This window comes from Ursus arctos, unplaced genomic scaffold (genome assembly GCF_023065955.2).
Source record: "Ursus arctos isolate Adak ecotype North America unplaced genomic scaffold, UrsArc2.0 scaffold_17, whole genome shotgun sequence".
Lineage (NCBI taxonomy): Eukaryota > Metazoa > Chordata > Mammalia > Carnivora > Ursidae > Ursus > Ursus arctos.
In genome coordinates this window covers 54,605,828-54,629,126 of record NW_026622841.1, presented here as the reverse complement: position 1 = coordinate 54,629,126, position 23,299 = coordinate 54,605,828, and the positions used below count along the sequence as shown (strand labels likewise).

General features: G+C 39.9%; 1 protein-coding gene across 6 annotated transcripts in view; it reads right to left on the bottom strand.

Moving 5' to 3' along the window:
* Positions 1-23,299, bottom strand: part of PTPRM (protein tyrosine phosphatase receptor type M) — a 742,830-nt gene that overhangs the window by 658,001 nt on the left and 61,530 nt on the right. The gene's annotated exons all lie outside the window — the stretch shown is intronic.

Sequence of the window (23,299 nt, the reverse complement as noted above, 5' to 3'; positions counted from 1 at the left end):
GAGGACAGAGCCCAGGCTCCCCTTGAGTGTGTACCTGGTGAGGTTAGGTCTCCAGGAATTTGGGGAAGACCTAATGTTGTGCTTAAGAATTTGGGGGTCGCCTGTGTGGTACAGTCAGTTAAGCATCCAACTCTTGGTTTGGGCTCAGGTTGTGATCTGAGGGTCCTGACACTGAGCCTGTGTTGGGCTCCGCACTCAGTGGGGAGTCTGCAAGTCTGCTTGAGATTCTCTCCCTCTCCCTCTGCCTCTCCCACTCATGTTCTCTCTCTCTCTCTCTCAAATAAATAAATAAATCTTAAAGAATTCTGCCTGTCCCTGGCCATCCCTGCATAAGCTCCTGAGCTTCTCCTTACAAGCCCCCCTCCTGTGGGTGCTCTGTCACCTGCCTTCTTGTGTGCAAGTGCAGCACCTCCCAGGGTCCTCTAGGTGGAGGGCACCCTCTAGAAGGCTAGGTGGAGAAGAACTCTTCGAGCCATGCTGTCCAAAGACCCCTACCAAATGAGGAAAAATGACAACTTAAAAATGAGACAAGAGAATCAAAATCATTGACTTTCTGGGATAATCTAAGGCTTCTCCGTGAGAATAAGCCAGTCTGCAAAGACCCAGTCATTTTCTTTGGTGCCAGTCTTCTCTACTAGCCACACTTGAGTTCCCGTTGTCTGCAGAGCACCCCAAAGTCAAAGAAAAACATGCATCACAAATATGAAAAAGAGATTATTCAGTGAGGCTGCTCTGTGAAGAATGAATAGGACAGTGCTGTACAAGGAAGATGGAGAGCAGGAAGAACAGCTGATCAATGCCCCCCTGCTATTTACTGAGCATCTACTATCTGCCAAGCACTACTGTAGGTTCTAGAATGTCAGCTAAGTAAGGTAAGCAAGGCCCTTCCCCACTTGGAACTTTCTCTTCACTTAGAGAGAGGAGAGGCAGGTGATAGTTAAGGAAACAAATAAAGGAACAAGACAACTTCATATTGTAGTTAACAAATGAATTGAGGTAAGGGAGAGGATGCTGCAGACAGGGTGGTCAGGGATGGCCACCACGTATTCACTTAGTCAATAAATATTAATTTCCTAAGTGACAAGCATTATTCTAGGCACTGAGAATTCAGAAGAGAGTTCAGAGAAGGGAAAGCACAAAGAGATTCCTTAATTCATGGACTCACATTCTACTAAGAGACAAACGAAATAAAGAAAATATTTAGTACATAAGATGGAAAAGAGTCTGTGGGGCAAAAATAAAGCAAAGGACGGGGATATGGGGTATGTGTGTGTATACTTGCAATTTTAAATAAGGTCCCCAAATAAGACCTCATTAGCAACCAAGTGCCATTTGAATGGAGATTTGTATATAGAAACCCTGCCATCTGAAGAACTAGAGGCAAAGCTCCAAGCAGAAAGACAGGAGGTGCAAAGGCCCTGAGGCAGAAACAAGGTTAGAGGGTTAAAGATGAGAAATGTCATCAGGGTGACTGAAGCACAGAGAATGAGAAGGAAAACAGATGAAGCCAGAAACGTGACCAGCACAAAAGCACTCCTGGAAACCAAAGCCAGGTAGCCAAAAGAGAAAAAAAAAAATACGGCTTCTACAGACATTCACTGTTCCATCTCTTTACCAGGAAAACTTCACATGAGACAAACAGCACATTCTCATGCCTTTAGCTATTCACTAAGTCAACCAAATAAGAAACTGAGGACCTATAATGAGTAAGACACTGTGTGCTGTACCTTCTCTGTTAGTCATGTCATAATTCAGGTCCCACCTCCCATCCTCCCAATATAAAGTCTTTACAAGGCAGAGAAAGCAAGCACTCAAAACAGAGTAAGTGTGCAAATCTAATACAACTGGCGATGGGTATGTTGGAAACAGGAAGTAGAGAGGCCCACTGATTCCATCCAAGTCTGAAGCAGAAACCCCTGAAAAATGTCTGCAGACATCACTTAGCATTTCTGCTATCTTCTGCACTAAGCTCGTATACTTTTTAAGTATATATGTTTATGAAGGAAAGCTACCTGTTTTTGGAAGGTCTCAAAGTTTTAAACAGACATTCAGGCCTCCTAGGAATTGTTCTGGAGATAAAGAGACATATTCAGTGTAGCTACATTTGAGTCACCCCATAGCCCAGAACAGCATTCAAGAATCAACAGCAGCTATCAGGGTCCTCTTCCCAAAGGAATATGATTAAAAATCCTCATTGTTCTTCCCTGGGAAAGAGGCTTGCTGATAAACACAGCAAGCCCAAGCTGGCATGAGCAAAACATAAATGAAACACCTTTTTGTTTCATGGCTGCTTTTTGAGTAGGACTGCTTCATGAAAATTTCGGTCCATCTTCAATGATGCCCTGCGCCAGGCCAGCATACAATTAAAATCGTAATGCCCCTTTCATAGCTCAGCTCATGGAAAACCCACTGTGTAATTTGACTCGAATATAGCATATGAAATGAGTAATGGAGCTTGTATGTGTATTCTGTCACTCTGTATTACTGCTGTGTAAAGAAAAGAAGATGCAAACAGTTAGTGATGAGCGGGGTGAAGGAGGGAAATGAAAATGTCAAGAGCAGGAAGAAACTGTTAAATGGCACCAAATGCCCAGGCGGGGTGTTTGTCTGCCCATGTGCTGCCTGTCTCCCTCAATCCATCATCAGAAAGGACAAGCCACCTCAGGAGGAATGAATGTCCTAAGTCAGGAGGATGGGGAGGACTGCCTTCTCCGACTGCCTACGGCAATAGCAGGCCTGCCCTAAACTGTCAGGTTAGGGGCTTCACTGTAATCCGGCTGCTGTCAATGGGAGATCCAGAAATAGCAGTGCACAAGGACCTTGGCCTTCAAACCCTGCCGACAAACTGGGAAATGCTCAAATCAGAGAGGAAGTATGATAATTTGGGGCAACTTTTAAACAAACAGTACAGGGACAGGGACACAGCTATCTCCTCACAATCTTTTGTTCCGTTAAGAATCCCAATTTTATGAATTAATTCATGAATTAGCTAGTCAACTCTTGGTTTTAAAGCAACAACAACAAAATCCCTCTGTTACATGCTTTATATTAAACATGGGGAGTGGACATTGAAAGCTACAGAAATAACCCACAGAACCTATTTGTTTCCAAAATAAAACCTACAAAGAAGAAAGTGGTTTAAAAAAATGTTTAAAATCCAACTTTTGGCAGAAAGGGTCACCTCACGACTGAAAATGTGGGGCCAGTAAGAGGCAGAAAGATTCCAAATGCAAATGGAAGGAAAGTGGAGCTATCCCAGGCCACACACCCTGCAGAGGAGTCAACGCTGGGGCAAGCCCACAAGATGCTCTCCAAGATAATGTTGTTGCTCCCACAAGCCAGCGATTCCCCTCAAGAGGAGAATAAGTGCTACCGCTGGAGAGAAGAGAAACCCACCTGCCCAAGTGAATCCCCCTCCCTGAGGAAGGAGACAGCGAAAACTCTTCCTTGTTCTCTGCGAGAACAAGGAAGACAGAATACCCAACCATCTGTGAAAAAACAGGCAGATCACCAGATGGCCCCAGAAAAGAACGAGTGCCCCTCTGAAATGGTTCTTCATGTGTGTTAGTGTATTTTCATCAATCTCTATTCCCCTGTGGCACTTCTGCTCACAGGCATGGACTTTGTACTCTTTCTGCTGAATTCTTTAATGTGGTGATAGGGCAGGCAGGAAAGGGAAACATGAAGAGAGTATCTTTAATAATATCCCCTACTAATGATTCAATTATCTCAGCTAGTTGGTTTTACTCAGATTATTTCCAGTATGTGAGTTATTTCAAAAACTAGTACAATTGTCTCATTTTGTTCTTTAGACCCATGTGATTTTTTGTTGTTGTTTTTGGTTTTGGTTTTAATTGATAGACTTTATTTTTTAGAGTAGGTCTGATTACAGATTGAGCAGAAAGTGCAGAGAGTACCTGTTTCCTCTCCCATCCTCCACCCTGACTTTCCCCCTGATGACCACCTCACTGGTGTGGTATGTTTGTTACAGCTGATGAACTGATACTGATACATTATTATTAACTAAGTGCCAGCTGACATCAGAGTTCACTTTGTGTTGTACAGTTCTGTGGGTTTTGTCAAATGTGCAATGTCATCTATCCACCATGAGGGGAGTTTTACTGCCCTAAAAATCCCTCATGCTCCACTTATTCATTCCGCCCCCATTCCCAACCCCTAGCAACCACTGATCTTATTTCCTCTTTTCTTAAATTATGATCAAATACACATAATATGAAATTTATAATCTTAACCATTTTAAGTGTATAGTTCAGGAGTGTTAAGTACATTCACCTCATTGTGCAAACAATCTCCTGAATTCTTTTCACCTTACAAAACTAAAACTCTACACCCATTAAACAATAACATTCCACTCCTTTCCCTCCTTCCCCCAGCCCCTGGCAACTGCTAGTCTGCTTTTTGTCTCTATGAATCTGACTACTCTAGGTCTCTCATAAATGGAATTATACAATATTTGTCTTTTTCTGTCTGCCTTATTTCACTTCGTATGTTTTCAAGGCTTATCCATGTTGTACAACGTGTTAGAAGTTCCTTCCTTTTTATGGAGCACCTGGGTGGCTCAGATGGTTAAGTGTCTGTCTTCAGCTCAGGTCATGATCTCCAGGTCCTGGGATCGACCTCCACATCAGGGTCTTGGCTCATCAGGGAGTCTGCTTCTCCCTCTCCCTCTGCCTCTCCCCTACTCATGCTCGCTCTCTCTCTCTCTCTCTCTCTCTCTCTGTATCTCTCTGTCTCAAATGAATAAATCTTTAAAAAAAAAAAAAGAATTTCCTTCCCTTTTAAAGCTTAATAATATTCCACTTTGTGTATATACTATTTTTGTTTATTCATTCATCTGTCAATGGTCACTTGGGTTGCTTCTATCATTTTAGGTATTCGAACAGCGCTGCTGTGAATAGTGTACAAATATCTCTTCAAGACCCAAATCAATTATTTTAGGTATATACCCAGAAGTGGAATTGCTGCCTCATATGGCAATTCTATTTTTAACTTTTTAAGGAACCACCATACTGTTTACCATAGTGATCACACCATTCTACATTCATACCAATAGTGCACATGGGCTCCAATTTCTTCACCTCCTCACAAACACTTGCTATTTTAATTTTTTTTAATTTTTTGCATAGTAGTTGTCTTAATGGGTGTAAGGTAACATTAAAATTTTTACTGTCTCTACAAGTTTGCCTTTTCCAGAATGACAAATAATTGGAATCATATAGAATGTAGATTCTACAGACTAGCTTCTTTCACTTAGTAATATGCATTCAAGTAAGGTGCATTTACTACTGAGTAAAATTATATCAACTGTAACAGTCTGTTTATCCATTCATCTACCGAAAGCTATCCTGACTGCTTGCAATCGTTGGCAATTACAAATAAAGCTGCTATGAATAGTTGCGTGCAAGTTTGGTATGGACATAAGTTGTCAACTCACACCTAACAGCACAACTGTCATTTGCTGCAACTGTTGAGCGTTGTAGGAAACTGCCAGACTGTCTTCCACAGTGGTTGTACCGTTTTACGTTCTTGCCAGCAGTGGATGGGAGTCCCTGCTGTTCTACAACCCTGACAGCCTTTGGCGTTGTCAGCATTTTGTATCTGAGTCATTCTGATAGGTGTGTGATGGTATCGCTGCTGTTTGAATTTGCAGTTCCCTAATTATGTATTATATTGCACAAGCAGCTTTTCATACACTTATTTTCCATCTTCATATTTTCCATAGTGAGGTGTCAATTCAGATCTTTCCCCACTTTTTCATTGGATTGTTTGTTTTCCTATGGTTGAGTTTTTAGAGTTCTTCATACACTGTGGATACTAGTCCTTTATCAGATATATGTTTTACAAATACTTTCCCCTAGCCTGTGGCTTGTCTTTTCGTTCTCTTAAGAATGTTGTTTTGCAGAACAGAAGTTTTTAATTTTAATGAAGACCAGCTTATCAATCTTTCACTTCATGGATCATGCTTTTGTTGCTGTTATCTAAAAAGGTATCACCAAATCCCAGGTCACCTAAATTTTCTCCTACGGTATCTTCTAGGAGTGCTATAGTTGCATTTTACATTTAGGTCTATGAGCCACTGTGACTTAATTATGAAAGGATGTCAGTGTCCAGATTCATTTTCTGGCATGTGGATGTCCAATCGTACCAGCACCATTTATTGAAAAGATTCATGTGCTTTTTATAAAGTTCCTTCAACTTTTTCTGCTTCAAATATTGAATGAATAACTCGGATGTTGTAAGGTGTTTCAGTCCACTCTATATATCTCCATATCATTCTGATACTGCACACAAAGAGGTTCTTTCTAGTAATAAGAGTGTACGGGTCAGTCATAGACAAGGGTAAAGAAAAATATTATTGCCCATTTCAGATAAAGTGTTAAGGATCTTTAATCTAAGAATTCAATATTTTTAAACTAGGATATCTAAGCTTTCCTATTAATTTTTAAGTCTCTTTGCCAAAAACCACAATAAATTACAGTTTGGGAAAATTTGTAATGTCTATGCTATTTCAGTAAGGGTCAGAAAACACAATCAAGAAGTTTTTTTCATTAAAAACTTCATCAAGCGAGGTGGTACAGTCAGTTAAAGCATCAAGTTTTGGCTCAGGTTGTGATCATAGAGTCCCAAGATCAAGCCCTGTGCCGAGTCCTACGTTGGGCTCTGCACGCCACATGGAGTCTGCTTGGGATTTTCTCTCCCTCTCCCTCTGCCGCTCCCTGCCCGCACTCACTCCCTCCCCCCAAAAAAATAAATAAATAAATCTTTAAAAAAAGAATTTCATCAAGCAAAATAATCACTGGCTTCAGATACAGTGAATGGTATGTTCTAAACATTTTTTATCTTTTTATTTATAAAAAAGTATAGGCCTAATTTAAGGAGATTGGAATCCACCTTTTATTCTAAGAATATCATAGAAACTTAGCTTGCGAAACATTTTGACACAGCTATCTATACCCATGGTTCTCCAGATGTGGTCCACAGACTACCAGCATCACCTGCAAACCTGTTAGAAATGCAAATTATTAAGTCCCACCCTAACTTTGGGGATAGACCCAGGAATTTCTGTTTTAACAAGTCTTCCTGGTAATGCTGATGCACTCTAAAGTTTGAGAACATCGAATCTATTCTATATGACCAGCTCTACCACCCTTTGAAGAAAAGAAGTGTGAGTTCTTAATAACCACTTGTCAGATTCCAATCTATTAAGAGACAGGCTCTAAGAGGCTTCCTCAAGAAACTAAAGATGGAACTACCCTACAATCCGGCAATCGCACTACTGGGTATTTACCCAAAAAATACAAAAACATTAATTCAAAGGGATACATGCACCCCTATCTTTATCGCAGCATTGTTTACAATAGCCAAACTGTGGAAGCATCCCAAGTACCCGCTGACTGATGAATGGATAAAGAAGATGTATGTGTGTGTGTGTGTGATGGAATATTATTCAGCCATAAAAAAGGATAAAATCTTGCCATTTGCAACCACATGGATAGAGCTAGAGAGTAGGATGCTAAGTGAAACAAGTCAGAGAAAGACAAATACCATATGATTTCACTCAGATGTGGAATTTAAGAAACAAAACTGATGAACATAGAAGAAAAAGAAGAGAGAGAGAGAGAAGGAGGCAAACCAGAAAATAGACTTAACTATAGAGAACAAATTGATGGTTACCAAAGGAGAGATGGGTGGGGGGCTGGGGAAAACAGGGGATGGGGATTAAAGAGTACATTTATCATGATGAAAAATAATAAAATTTTAAAAAAGAAAAAAAAAAAACCAAGGATCCTATAGGGAGGCTGAAGAATGAAGAAACAGCAGTGCCACCTCCCTCGTCAGAACAGGGAGACACTTCTTGGTACCACGACAGAGCTGCTGAGACCTGTCTCCTGCTTCAGACTCCCACTAACTCACAGCCATGCTCTATGCAGAGCAGATTCTCACACGAAAAAAACAAAGACCGTGTAGGGGCACCTGGGTGGCTCAGTCTGTTGAGCATCTTTTGGCTCAGGTCAAGATCTCAGGATCCTGGAATTGAGCCCTCATTGGGCTCCCTGCTCAGTGGAGAGTCTGTTTCTCCCTCTCCCTCTTCCCCTGCACCCCTGCTCATGCTCTGTCTCTGTCTCTCTCTCTCTCAAATAAATAAAATCTTTAAAAAACAAACAAACGAAGACCATGTCACTAACAACCGTGGCCCTCAACACTGCCAATTTGGATCCCCTCTAATAAAAGTGACAGCAGAAGGAAGAAGGCAGCCCTCATATGGGCACATGGGGCAGCCACGGAGGAAGTGGGGGTATCCAGCAGGTAGTGAGGCCGGGCCCAGGGATGCCCAGGTAGACAGTGAACGCTGGCCACCTCTCTGTAGCCTCCTGACTCCCCCTTTCCCAACCCAGCTCACTCTCAGTACTGGCGTCCTCCCCTTTCCTTGGAGCTCCCTCCCTCCACATCTCATGGCCTCTGTACACAGGGTTTCTCTCCCTACTGTGCTCTTTGCCCGGCATTGCACGTGAGTCAGCCTGCTTTTCCTTCTGATCTCCAATGGCTGTCAGGTCCTCAAGGACCAAAAACTTGGTTTGAACTCCTTCCCGTGCTCTCACACTCTCGGATGTATTCAAGATGCCTCGCCCATAGACTGCAAGCTCTGTAAGGACAGGACTCAGGCCTGCACAGCTTATCAGTATGTGCAGGACGCAGGAGGGGACAAGAATCCATCACTGTTCGTGTACCCCAGCTTAAAACCTGGGCGTATGTTTACAAAAGAAACCCAAGCCTTCCAGTACATTCCATTCCCTGCTTCCAGGCCCACCAAGACCACTGTGATTTAATGGGCTACCCACAGAGCTCGCAAACAAGGAAAGGCTATCCCTGCTAAAGGCTGTGGGTGCCCAGTTCTTTCAAATGGGTCCGATCTTCACACTATAATAATAAAATACCACTATGACTCTAGTTTGGGAGAGACTCAATCCTGGTGAACTGACAAAACCTGGCTTCTGCTTCTTTAAAAAGCAAAGGCCAGACTCTGGATCTTAGCAAATTCATAAAAGAGACACCACCCCCTCTGGCTTATCTGGGCAGCTAAGCAGTCTATTCCCTTACAATGTCACTCACTAAATGGACTTTTTCTTTTAATTTCCGCAGGCATTATAAGTCCAGAAGAGAACAGCACCATTGGCTGGTCTTTATCTATGTGGTATATTGAATTATTATTGGTCTGACAGCCGAAATGAACAGGCTTCCACAGTGGCAAAGAAGAAAGCTCACACGTTTATTGCCTTTGAGACTATATGGTTGGTATTAGCATTTCTGCTTTTAAAGCTTTACAACAACCAAGACACATTTTAGCATTCTACCACTAATGTGGCTTACGTTTTACTTCGCAGGTCTTCTCAAAATATTTTTGATTTTTTAATGATTAGATGTGACTCAATCAAAAGCAAAGCAAAGCTTAACCACTTTGATAAACTATGTGGGTCATGAGTCAATTTCATTTCTAAACACTAAGGATTTTCCTTGAATTGTGGACATGGTTACACCGTTAAAATTGGAACATGGTTATGGGGCGCCTGGGTGGCTCAGTCATTAAGAGTCTGCCTTCGGCTCAGGGCGTGATCCCAGAGTCCTGGGATCGAGCCCGACATCAGGCTCCTCCACTAGGAGCCTGCTTCTTCCTCTCCCACTCCCCCTGCTTGTGTTCCCTCTCTTGCTGGCTGTCTCTCTCTGTGTCAAATAAATAAATAAAATCTTTAAACAAAAACTGAAACATGGTTAAATCACAGGCATGCACGGGCACGTGATACGGAATCATTCCCTAATAAACGGTGGCAAATGAGGTTGCTGACTTAACATTAGATTTCATACAATTAAATTAAAGACTGACTTTCATTTTACTTAAATACATGCTGGGTTTCACTTAAAAACAGAAGATTTCTGTAAAACTACTCCAAAGTTTAATCATACAAGTATTTGAAGAGTTTTAGGGAGAAACAAATTCTTTTTCTATTGAACCACTTTAATAGGACAGAAGATACACACCTGTTTAAAAGAGCTGACAAAAGTTTTATGGAGACATATTAACTGAAAAGAAGCAAACATATACTGAATATTTAATAACAATCATTAGAGTGGAGGGCCTCTTGTTCAAACCGAAGGAATGATTAGTTCTTTTTGTTAATTGGAAAGCAGTTTCAAATGAGAATTTAAAAATAATAAATAAACTAAATAATTTATTTTGAACTGTAATGATATAAATGTATGTAATTGTCTCATCTCACGTATGGCCAATCTTTTCTCAGAGTGTAAGTCTGCTGATCAGAGTTCCCACTCCTCTGTCTTGCATCAATCTCAACCATATATATGCTCTTTCTCTAATGTCTGATTTAGATTTCCTCCAATCCTTTTCTAATTTTTTTCAGATGACTTGCTTACCTTAGTGCACAAGCACTATTTTTTTTTCTTTTTCTAAAGCAGCTTGCCTTTAGTATTTCCAGAAAATTCATTTAAACTTTTGTAGGACAACTCTCTCTCCATCCCCGACTCACTTTCACCAATTTTCTTGATAAGGTAATTTTGCAAACAAACTAAATTGCAAACACAATTGGCATAAGCAGGGTTGAGGACACAGACAGCTGACTCTTGTAGGCAGACAATGCTATTGTGCATAGCCTGGGGTACACATTAGTTAGGATGTTTTACTGAAGTAAGAGAGAGTATTAGTTGGTCAACTGTGTTATTTTAAAAGGTTTCCACAGTAAATACTTTCTGATTTGGAAATAAAATAAATACACATGTACCTCACTCTGAGAAAGGATAATCCGGCATACAAGTATCAAAATTTATAAACACAAGTAACTGTATTTATTTTTAAAAGCCATTTCTTACTTTGCAAAAGAATCTCAGAGCATCTTTAGTAAGTAAAAACGCCCAAAGTGTCATAAAATATTCTATTTTTGGCATCTCAATCAATATGCAACATTTAGGAGAAAAATATTTTGTTATAAGTTATACTAGTGTATAGGAAATCTGTTTAAAAACAAATTCCTACACAATTATGTTTAAATATGTGCTGTGTACTTATGGTCATTACAAGTTTTCTTGCCTTTTAACTTTTTTAAACTTGATTTCATCAATATTAAATTGTTTTAATAATGGAATATTTTGAAATTAATCCATAGATTATCCACTCATGAACTGTGTTTATATATACAAATGCAATGGAAGAAAAAAAGAGATAATCTGAGTAAAAACATAAAACTTTTCTTTGGGCTGTGAAAAAAAAAAAAAGCCCGATTATTTTAAATTGCATATTTGCTTTACTATTTAAAGAAACAGTAATTTGGATTTCACAGTTCATTGAAATAACCTGAAAAACATGGATTCACACTAAAAATAAAGAAACATAGTTTGAATCTTGTTAAGAAACAGGTTTTCCAATCATGGCCTTCATTTCGTGCATGTCAATAAAAGTTTTATTTTACAAAGTATTATACTAAGGAAAAACAAAGCACAAGTAATCAAAAGGGAACATCCAGCCAATAACCCAAGAGGGGACATGTGTTTCCCCTGTCACGAACACCCCCGTCTCATGGTTTCATAAAAGAATCTGTCTTTGCTCTTGCATAAAGGATATCTATTTTAAGAGAAGACTATATCTACATTTTTGTAGAATACTATACTAAATATATTCCTAAATACTGTGAAAGAATAGGTTTTATCAAACTAGCAAGTGAAGTTCATTCTCCATATGCTAGCATCCCAAATATGGAGAATATATTAATACCTCATAATTAGAAGATAAACAATACAAAGATGGGAGGTTTTTTTTTTTTTTTTTTGAAGTGATAAAATATGGAATGAGAGGCTATTCCTGAGGTCTCAAGTCCCTTTCACTTTGAAATATTGTCAGGTTGACGTGGCTGCAGGTAATTAAGCCAGAAGGGTAAAAATCACCCACAATTTTCATGATAAATGTTCACATAAGGACACTAAATGACCACACACCAAAGCTTCTCACAAATAAAGTCAACAATTAAACATTCTGTTATCCAGACACGATGCTCTTATGAAAGAAGTACAAACGAGAAAAAGAAACAAAACAGGAGCTCACTGCTGTGTTTTATTTCCCACACTGCGGAATTTTTTCCATTCCCAAGATGATTTAAGTTGACAAATTGGTTCTTCTGGTTGCCTAGCTTCCTGACCTCGAAAAGTCCATTTTCCAACTTCTGTCTCATCCAGCTGTTGACAGGCTAATGCCACCAACCAGTGTAATAAAAGCTCCAAGGGGTTTAGGATTAGGATAGGGAATTGTAACAACAGTAGAATAATTAGATGTGAAGTCTGCCCAACTTTTAAGACCTGATCTTGTCTCTAAAAGAGAACAGATAGTCCTCTGGAAGGAGGTTAATGTATATTCCATTCCTCCCAGGGTGCAACACTGTGGAGCATTTCTCAGGAAAAAAACTAGTAACCCTTCTTGCCTAAAACACTTCTTGAAAGTCGATACAATTTAAAGGCACTCTCTACTTTGGTACAATTTTTCTCAGAAACAAATATCCAATTTTCTTTTCTTCACAGAGCCACAAGTCAATAAGCCTCAGAGAGCTACTTGCTTTTAGACTCTAAGTTATTCGGGGCAATGTCTGCCATGGATATAGGCAAGAGAACTCATGGATGAGAAGTCAGATGTCGGCCCTTCCACGTGCATCTTATGTAGACAGGGCTCCAGCAGGTGTCCTCTACATCCCCTGGTACCCAAGGGCATGGGGTCAGACATGCACCCGCCTTAGATCATTTCCTGGCCTATTAAAGGCTTCATTTCCTCATCTGTAAAGTGGAGTATCACCCGTAACAGTCCTCACTTCATGGGGGATAAGTCAGAATGTATGTAAAGCACAGTACTGGACCCAGAGTAAGTATCCAATACAATGTTCACCTATTTTTTACTGCCCTATTCTCAGATCGTAATTGAAGCCTATAAATAAAAGTCTTCCATTTTAAAATTACCTTTGATTAATCATTATGTTCTCAGTATCATATCAAATCCTGTAAGAAAGAGTAGTGATTACAGTTATCCATCGAATACAGAAATACAGCTTTGGGTAATTATCCTCTTCTTAGGATTCATGCTATCCCTCTGCTTTTGCATATGGGTATGATTAAAGTATATCCATTTCTGTGATTAATATCTTGAAGACATGTACATCTTCTTGAGTGAGCCTGTTGTTAATGTGACGGCAATCATATCTTGATATATTATGCAGTTTTGAATTAACTGAGCCTTTTCTCGTCTCTTCCTTTCTGTCCTGATACTAGGGAATATTTATGATCACATTTATGACAATTCACCAAGGGTAATTAGGAAAAATCAAATGTAAAACTTAAGTACATACACACAATAAGCACATACTTATTCAGTATTTAATATATAAAAGACAAATGAAATCTCCCGGCTGAGATGAAACTTATCTATCTGTTATACTTCAGGCAAACTTTCTCTCTTGTAATTCATACTTCTCCATAGGTTAATACCATAGGAACTTCTATATGACTAAGGAATTGAAGAACTAGTTAAATATAATTGAGCCTAGCATAGGCCCTTGAATGTAAAAGATGCTTCCAATAGCAAATCAAATAAAAAATGCAACAAATATTCATGAACCTCCTACTTCATACTCAGCACTGTACTTGGAAAAACAGGGAATACGGAAAAACTCAAGATGAGCCCTCCTCTCAAGGCACTTAAAATCTGGCAAGGGAATGGGAGCATCTACTGAAATGAATAGAAACTGGTCGAGACGATGACAACAGGTCCCTGGAGAAGGAAGGCCTGCCGTGTGTTGGCTGGAACAGGTGAGGATGCGCTCCAGGAAAGGGCCAGGACCAGGAGCCCCAGGTGGGACACAGTCAGGTTTGCTGTGGGACAAGGACGGAGAGGCTGAAGAAAACTTCACGCTGAACAGATCACGGTTTACATGCTCTCAGAAGTTATTTCTACCCCATTAAAACACACACACCTTCCAACTGTTCTAGTAGATTCATGCTTTATCCTGGCTTATGTTTATCACATCGCTCACAATGACAATCGTTCTGTAAATGCCCTGACCCCCAAAAGACTGTATCCATAAGCATTTGTTGGCTTTGAGTCAAGGCTTTGGAACCCACATTTCTGGGTGCCCTAAAGGAAGAACTAAATATGCAATCTTCTCAACTAAGAGCTAGGTGTCCTAATCAATCCAGCCATCCTACAATGTATTAAGGTTTTGGTGGAAATGACTCTAGCTTAGAAGTCCAAAGGCCAGACTCCACCAGCAATTCTACCATTACTCTAGGCGATTTCCTTCCTTTTCCAGAGATATGCTTCTCCCCTTCCAGGTGGTTCTAGGGGAGCTGCCACCACATGTCCCTCCCCCATCACATCCTCAGGAATGGGGACGTGTTCTAAAATTATGATACCCGACCCCTGGCCACAGCAATGGGCTGGGAGAGCTGCACATGACCCAGGGCAGAAAAATCAGGTTGTTTCCTGCTATTTTACATATCGTCACAATATACAGGAGAAAACTGTGCTCCTTTCTTACTGAAATGGCTAATCTGGAATAGACTCCATCGCTACTCTTAGTAAAATTCATAACTGCCTCAGAGACCTGGTGTAGGAAATGCAAAGAAGATGCACAATTGTGTACTAGCTTGTAATGTTCTTTTGTCACTGCAGGAGAGAATGGAGCAAACACCGACAGAAATTCCACGCCACAAGATGGAGGCATGCATCCTGGCCATATTGCTGACGTTCTAAACCCAGTCCTAGACTTCTCAGTCGCATAAATCAATACCTCTCTCTCTCTCTCTCTTTTTTTAAGTTTGCTTAAACTAGTTTCAGCTGGGGATTCTGTCCTTGCAACTGAAAGCATCCTATCACCCAACAATCTGTGAAATTAAGCTTCCTTGAACCTCAGTTTTCCTCATTATCGCAAAATTCCTCCCAATAAGATCATCTCTAAAGCTCCTTTCATATAATTATTTGTTTCAAATTATGTAATTATCCCAAACTTTGGAATGGTATAGACACTTGTAATTAATTAATTCCTTCAACTGGACACTGGGGGAAAAGTAGCTTTCAGCAGCAAGTTCTGGTTTTCAAACTGCTTGTCAGTACTGACACATGAGAGAGATCCCAAATGCTAGTTGTCAATATAATAAAGTATATAACATTTTTCTTGACCTTCTAAGATAGAGGAAACTCATTTTAAGTATCATTCTCCTTTCTTAGGGCAAGATCTGTCCCTGCCAATTATTCTTCCATTCTATCATTCATCTTTCACTATAGACCACCTCTGCTGCCACTTTTCACACCAAATAAATTACCTGGAAAAGACTATTCATTTCCTTTGAATGACTTAGTAACTTGTATGTGGTTACAAGTAAAATAAAGCACAGCAACAAGGCTGTTTACCTAATCCACCCGTTAAGGTGTGGCAGCATTCTTGGGGTAAGTTAGCAAGCACTGATACATTCTAATGGGAAAAGAAAACTAACGTTAAGACATTCTATTTGCTCACGGGAAATGAGTTGATGGAAACAGCAAGAAATTGCATGCTCCACAACATAAGGACAGTATTCGCTTGCTCAACATATATAAGAACTAAAAGCATTTAGAATGGTGAAAGTCGATCAAATCAGAAAAAAATGCTTTAAAAGTGAAAATGAGATACCTAGTTTACGTGGATTACCTGGAAACCAAGAAAATGTATTACAAGGTAAAATACTCCAGTTTTTAGAGAAACAAATCTGGTTAAGTTTATTTAAGATGATCAACTTTTCCACTGTGAGAAAAGAGTTTATAATGATCATTGCCTGTGGAAGAATTTAATATTTAATTAAATTTAGAAGTGTTACTAATGAAATCTGTCTTGTACCAAGTGATTAAATCTAAAGAAAATCATTTTCTAAAAGACTATACAAATTATTGCTGAATCAAGAGAAAAAATTAATACTTGGCAGACACAAGCATATCTGTTAATAAATCTAAAATTAACATAAGAATCAACCTAATAATACTCAAATAACAAGTGGATTAAAACCACAATTCCAATTTAAATAACTTAATACTGTAATGTAGCACTTTGTGATTTTATTTCCAAGGACAGTCTACATAACATTCTCAACCAATGGAACTGAACTTAAAATCATTAAAAAGACTGGAACAGACACAAAAGGCGGATTCTTGCAAGCACTACCACTGGACCAAAGTTTAGGAAATTAAAAGCCACTGAGAAGTTTATACAACACAGGACAGGCAGAAACATTATTGCATGGTGCACTGGGTGTTATACGCAAGTAATGAATCATGGAACTTTACATCAAAAACTAGGGATGTACTGTATGGTGACTAACATAATATAATAAAAAAATATTATTATTTAAAAAAAAAGAAACACTGACAGTTCTCTTTAAAAAAGATGTTAAAACTGTAACTATACTCATATGCTGTCTTTCTCCATTCCCCAAAACTTGGGCCCTAGACCAAAATATTAAGCATAAATTTTAAAATGAAACAACTAATCACATGAAGTCAAAATTATTAATCTGCAACTTCTGTCTTCCAAAAGAGTTTCCGCTTATAGATATAATGCTCTTCATGAGACATTCTATTCTGGACCTCGTTCTGCTAATCCGGCTTTGCTGGGTCTCTCCAACAAATGTGATTAACTGGGTGTTGGGAGGTGGGACAGAGGGAATACATATCCTGTGAGGTTTTAACTAATAATATTGAGTTTTCTGTTTGATTGACGACTTGGTTTTTTGCTCATCTTCAAATCAGAGCTGAAATGGATAAAGGCATTAGCATTAGTAAATGTGTAAAGAAGTTTAAATACCTGTTGTCCTGGTAAAAGCAAAGAAAGAAAAGAAAAAGAAAAAGAAAAAGAAAGAAAAGAAAAAAGAAAAAAATCCTTCATGCTTAAATTACTACCAAACCCCATTCAATGGTAAGGTTGGTCAAAATACAAAATTATATTTTTGAACACTGATCTGGATCACTTATGGAATCATGTGTCCCATTAATGCAAAGCACAGAAAAGTTTCAAAAGTAATAAACACATTCCCTTCTAGTGAAGCTCTATGAAGAACAGTGCTTGATATTTGCACTTCCAAGTCCAAAACCGTAATGGCATTTTCAACAAGTTCATCTTGCTCTAATGCCCTAATTCCCTTCTGAGATTTTTTTAATATGCACTTATTTGATGATTATTAAGAACCTACTATATTCCCCAAAGAAATTTTAATGGAGTAGAAGAAAGAAAAAGAACATAAAACATACCATAAGGCATGCAAGGACTAGACAGTGCCTGGCACACAGCAGGTGCCTAAAAACTCTTTGTTGAACGGGTAAGCAAATGAAGGCTGTGGCTCCAATGCCAGTGGCAAAGAGATGGTGTGTACTCATAGGGGAGTAAACTTCAACTTCCTTCCCTCTACCAGGGACACTGTCCCACATAACTTTAAAGGACAGCACAACATGAGATGATGCTTCCTTTTTTATTTTGATTACTGAGAATCCCGATACTTCTAAGACATAAAATAGTAAAAGTATAAAACAAACAAAACTTGATTCAGAAATAGGTCCTGTACCAAAAGGAGATTAAAATAGGGAAAATCAAATTTATCTTAAGATTTTTTAATTTTTATTTTGAAGTAATCTCTGAACCCAACGTGGGGCTTGAACTCAAAACCCTGAGATCAAGAGTCGCATGCTCTACCAACTGAGCCAGCCAGGGCCCAAATTTATCTTAAATTTGAGAGATCGTTTCATTGACATGACCACACAGTTACTAATTACTATGCCTGCTATCTCTCAGTGCAACGCCTTTACCATCAATCCCCACTGCGTCCATCTCTTTACATCCAAAGTTTCCTTCAAAGCTTTGTTCAAAATGCCACTTCTATGAAGTCCTTTGGATTTCTCCTGCTATACACAGCTATTCTCCCTCCTCCTTAGGCCCTCAGCAGGTAGCAGGCTTTGGGTCCCATCCGGACATTGATATCAGCAGCTCTTGTCTCCTCTGAGGCTGCAAGCACCTCGAGAAAATGCACGCCTCTCGTTTGTATGTTAGCCCCACTACTGCCCAGTAGAGTGCTCGACTCTGAGGTACACGGTGTTTCTGCATCATTGAGGAGATAAATAAAATGAATATAATCATGGCAGGGAAGACTGGTTGTACTTGAAAGTAAATGGTATCATAGAATGATCATGTAATGATCAATTCCAGCCATTGATCTGAAAACGATTTTAACCTTCCAGTAAAACAGAGTCTCGGGAGAACCCAATGAGGCTTAAAATTGAGCCATCTCCAAAAAGCGAGCTATCTCCTCCACCCGGACTACCGGTCTCTCCAGCCTGTCGCCCAGCCATCTGAGTATTCCTGGCAAGCCTACTATCTTCCGAGTCCTACAGACGTTCATGGGTATACAAAGAAGAACCTGTTATAAGCAAGGTTGCAGCTCGTAAAGACCAATTGCTCTCATTCTAAATGTGAGGCACCCAGGCAAAAGCGAAAGGCTCTCTTTCTCATGTGACTACGCAGTCAGAAAATAGAAGCAGTTGTCTGCTGTGCACGCTTTCTAGCATTCTCTCCTTTGCCTTTCCTACCTCTCTCTAACAAATGGAAGCCGAATGAGTCATTAACCATAAATAAACTGAGTAACTAATCTTAACCAAATGGGTAACTTTATCAAATTTAGTTGAAGTGGGCATTCTGTGGGTTTTACGGTGCCTTAGAGGTCTCTGAACACTGTAATATATCCCCTGTTAATTTACTAGAACTGCCTCAGCGAGGAAGCCATAGACAGGCAAATGTGACTTCTGGTTAGTCCCCAGGGGCTCCTCCTGTCTCCAGTGGCTTTTCTGGGATCATTTAGGAATTAACTCGTCTGTGCTCAAGCGTCTCCCCCATGTTTGGGCCCAGTGTTATGGAACATCAAATAATCAAAGCTACTTAAATTTTAAAGGAATGTTCACAAGTTCATTATTTATTCAGTGGATAAATAACTGATCAATCCCTTACAATGTACAAAATTCTCTACAATCTTAAAATATAGTTAGCCAGAAAAGACATATAAAAATAAGTATGACATAAGGCAATGTATGATAAATGACAAGTCAAGGAGTCCAAAAAGGGAAGGTCACTTTTTTATGAATAATAAAAACTCACATTTATTAAGTGTTTACTCTGTATTAAGCATAGGGTACCGTGCTAAGCACTTTACACAAAATATTAGTGCATTAAATCATGAAGTACTATTTATCTAGTGAGAGGACAGACAGGAAGAAAATGAGATTTGAGCCCAGCACTGTAAAATTGCCTTAGCCATTAAAATCAGAAAAACTTTAACTATTGAAATATTTTTTTTAAAAAGTTGATTTTAAAATAAACGGAAAGTCCATTTTATTTTTTTCTGTAATTTTGTAAAAATACTTAAAAACCCTAAGATGTATGGAATCTTCACTCCAATATTCTTGGAGCATACATTTCAAATACATGGCAAAATTTTAGAGGACTCAATGCAAATGTAAAAGTTCTTTTTTTTTCTTTTTAATTAGTGATTTTGTTTTTAAGTAAAAATACTCATTTTCCCTGAAATCCTAAAAACACTCTATTAGGACCCTATTAAAAGCAATTTAGCTTTTTTTAATATATTTTAAAAACAAAAAAATGGAATAAGACATACGCCTATGTGGTACATTAATAATTCATTGTTTATTAGCTTAGAGGCATTTAATATGAAAATAACACATTCTAATTTATTATATGCATGTTATTTCCTGTTCAAGTAAATAATTCATACAATTCCCACACTAATCGAGATCATTTGAAATATGAACTTAGAGCTGTTTCCATAAGTAAGCTGGGTAAACACAATGTATAAGTGATAAGTAGGAATACAACAATCAAAAGGAAATGAAAATAAATCCATCATCAAGGAGTTTTCACGGATAATGAGGAGAAAGGTTCACAAACAGCTTATGCGAGGCCCAATGTGATGGATGCTATGTAAAGGGTAGCAAACTTCAGAGGAGGGAGAGATACAATTTTATCAGGAGGAACATAAGACATTTTTCTGTGGGTGACGATTGAGTTGGGCATTAAAGATAAGGGATAGGCCTTTCACAAGTGAAAATGAGGAGAGAGCTTTCCTGTATCTACTACCCTCAGCCAAGGCAAAGGCAAACAAGGCACACCTGAGGGCAGGTAAACACTCAGCTATAGCAAGGGTACCTGTGAATGTCCTAACAGTAATGGCCTGAATTCAGTAGGGAACCAGGCCCTATGGAGTAGACTGAAGGCCACGGAAAGGAGCTGGAACTTGGTTTGATGGGTCTGCATTTTTCAAACTGGAGAGGCGGGATAAGGAGGGGGGGAGAGGGGAGACAGATGCAGCAGCAAACAAAATGGGAATAAGATCCTGTTCCTTATAGCGCAAACATTCTCATGGAAGACAGACATCTACAAAATAATAAATAAATAAATAAATAACACAATATATTGATGTATAAGGGTAGGTATTTTAATATGGGTTGACATTTGACCGGAAGGAATTGGAGGAAGCCACAAGGGATATGGAGAATGTGTATCCCAGGTAGGGAACAGCAAGAACAGGTTCCAAGGATGAAGTGTGTGAGGGTGTGCAAGGTACAGCAGGAACATGTGACAGAGAAGGGACGAAGGGCTACACGGTAGAGATGAAATCAGAGGAGTGTTGGGAGCAGGTCATATAGCACTTGTGGGGCCTCAACAAGGATTCTGTATTTTGCCAAGTGAAATGGGAAGTCACTGAAGTTTCCAGGACCACATTCATATTTTGAGAATATCTGAGTAGACCATCATGAGACAACATGGAAAGCAGGAAGGTCAGTTGCTAATGCAATAATCCAAGAGAAGAATCACGCCAAGAAGACCCACCTGATGGCAGGGAAGGTGGTGGGGAATATTCTGAAGGTAGAGTCAACTGGGTTTGCTGGGTTGAAGCTGGGTCTGAGAAAAACAAAGGAAGCGAGGATGACTCCAAGTTACTTAGCCTGAGAACCAGACAAAAGGTACTGTCATTTCCTGAGATGGGAAAGAAGCAGAACAACCATTTGGAAAGAACGTTGGGAGAATCGAGAGTTCCAGGCGAGTGGTGCCTGCTCAGTCTGCCAGGACGCTGTATAACACAGAGCAGGTCAGATCTGTCACGCTCTGACGCCCACACCTCTCCTCAGCTCTGATGGGGGCTGAGACGCAGGCACAAGTGAGTGACAACACGAGGAATTCTGAGCAGAGCGAAGGGACGGTGGGAGCGTTGACAAGGAACAGAGAGTCAGGTGGAGGGGAAAGCCGCATACCAGGAACAAGGGACGGGAAGGCATCTGGGGACTCAGGAAAAACCAGAAAAGATGTGGACTATCTGCTGAGTGATTCCCACATAGAATCCACCAAGGAGGAACGAAAGGAAGAACAAGAATGTGGAGAACGCTGCTCAAATAGCACGCTCCTGGAATAATGATGGACAGCCTGTCACACCAAGTTATGGTTGCACCATCTGAACCCCTTTGAATTCAGCACCAATATTCTTCTTTCCAAGAGGCACTTGGGATGTCTTGTTTCTACAACAATGTCTCATTAAGACAACAACTAAAAAGTCCACTTACCCCCACGGAGTGGAAGACTTCATGACGGAGCCTCCCTGCTTAGTAATGTGCCACGTTATGTAGCACTCTGCACTGAATGAAGCAGAGGAAGGCACAGCCGCCGTTCCGCTGCCAAGGGCTGTCTCAACACCACTGCTGTCGTGACACACGGGAGTGTGATGCATCGGTGGCTAATCCCGAGGATTCTCTATCGTCTCCTGCTTGAGGATGCACGGCATCAGAAATCTGATGGATTCATGAAAGACTGTTAATGCTAATTGCTGACATAAGACTATTTAGGGCACCGAGGCAATTGCTGAATTTTTTTAGATGTTTTCACAGCTTTTCAGAGCACTGTACTAATCAGTCATGCTAATTCCAACAGTAAACAGCAAGCTTTGGTGAGAGACCATGAAAACTCTCTTTTATCATTTCATCTCTACAACTCCTTCCCCAACACCATCCTGAAATCCAGATAATTTGCCTTAGATCAGTTATCGGCTGTACTCACCCTATCCAGGCTTGACACAGTTGATGGCCAGATTTTACACGTCCCTAATTAGAACAGATGTGGCCACCGCAGCTTAGAAACGCCTCAGCAAACAGAACCAGATGCTCTACTCACGGAAAGGCCATCAAGTTCTGACACACAGAAGTTTCTTAGAGATGATTTGTGCTACTGAAGACCTACGGGCCACCCAAATGTTAACAGTATAGCACAGTGAGTGGAAACACAGCCATTGGAATACACATGAGCTCTAGCTGTAATTATGACCATCATTACCAGTGCAACTTTTTTTTTAATGTTCTTTTCATCATATTATGTTAGTCACCATACAGTACATCCCTGGTTTTTGATGTAAAGTTCGATGACTCATTAGTTGCGTATAACACCCAGTGCCAGTGCAACTTTTAAGCCAATTACACAACCTCTCTGAGCTTCACTTTGCTCCTCTAAAATGAGGCTATTGCTTTATGCCTTTGCATATAAAATGTCTAGTAGAGCACTGCTAGAAAAACGGAAGAGCCACTGATTCAGAAAATATCGTGATCTGGGTCCTGCCATCACTGTGTCACTACAGTGGAAATGGATACACTAGTCAAACAGCTTGATGACAACTGGCCATTGACATCAGCCCACCCCCCCCCATTCCGTACACAACCAACCTTCTAACTTGGCTTCCCTTTAGATTGCTCAGATCTGGGTACAATGTGCCTTTCACAGAACACTTTATCACATTCTCATCGTAAAGTGACAGATTAGCATTTGACATTTGGATTTTTATACAGATGCACCTTGTGATTTTGTTTAACTGGAGTGAGCACAATCAGCACAGGATATATTGACAATCAAATTGCATTAACATCCAGAACCTGGAGACATTATGCTAAGTGAAATAAGCCAGGCACGGAAAGACAAAGACAACATGATCTCACCGATACATGGAATCTAAAAAAAGTCGAACTCACAGAGGCAGAGAGGAGAACAGTGGTTGCCAGAAGCTGCAGCCGGGATGGGGGCGGGGGCGAGAAAAGGAGAGGTACTGGTCAAAGGGTACAAAATTTCAGTTGTGCAAGATGAGTAAGTTACAGAGATCTAATGCACGGCATGAT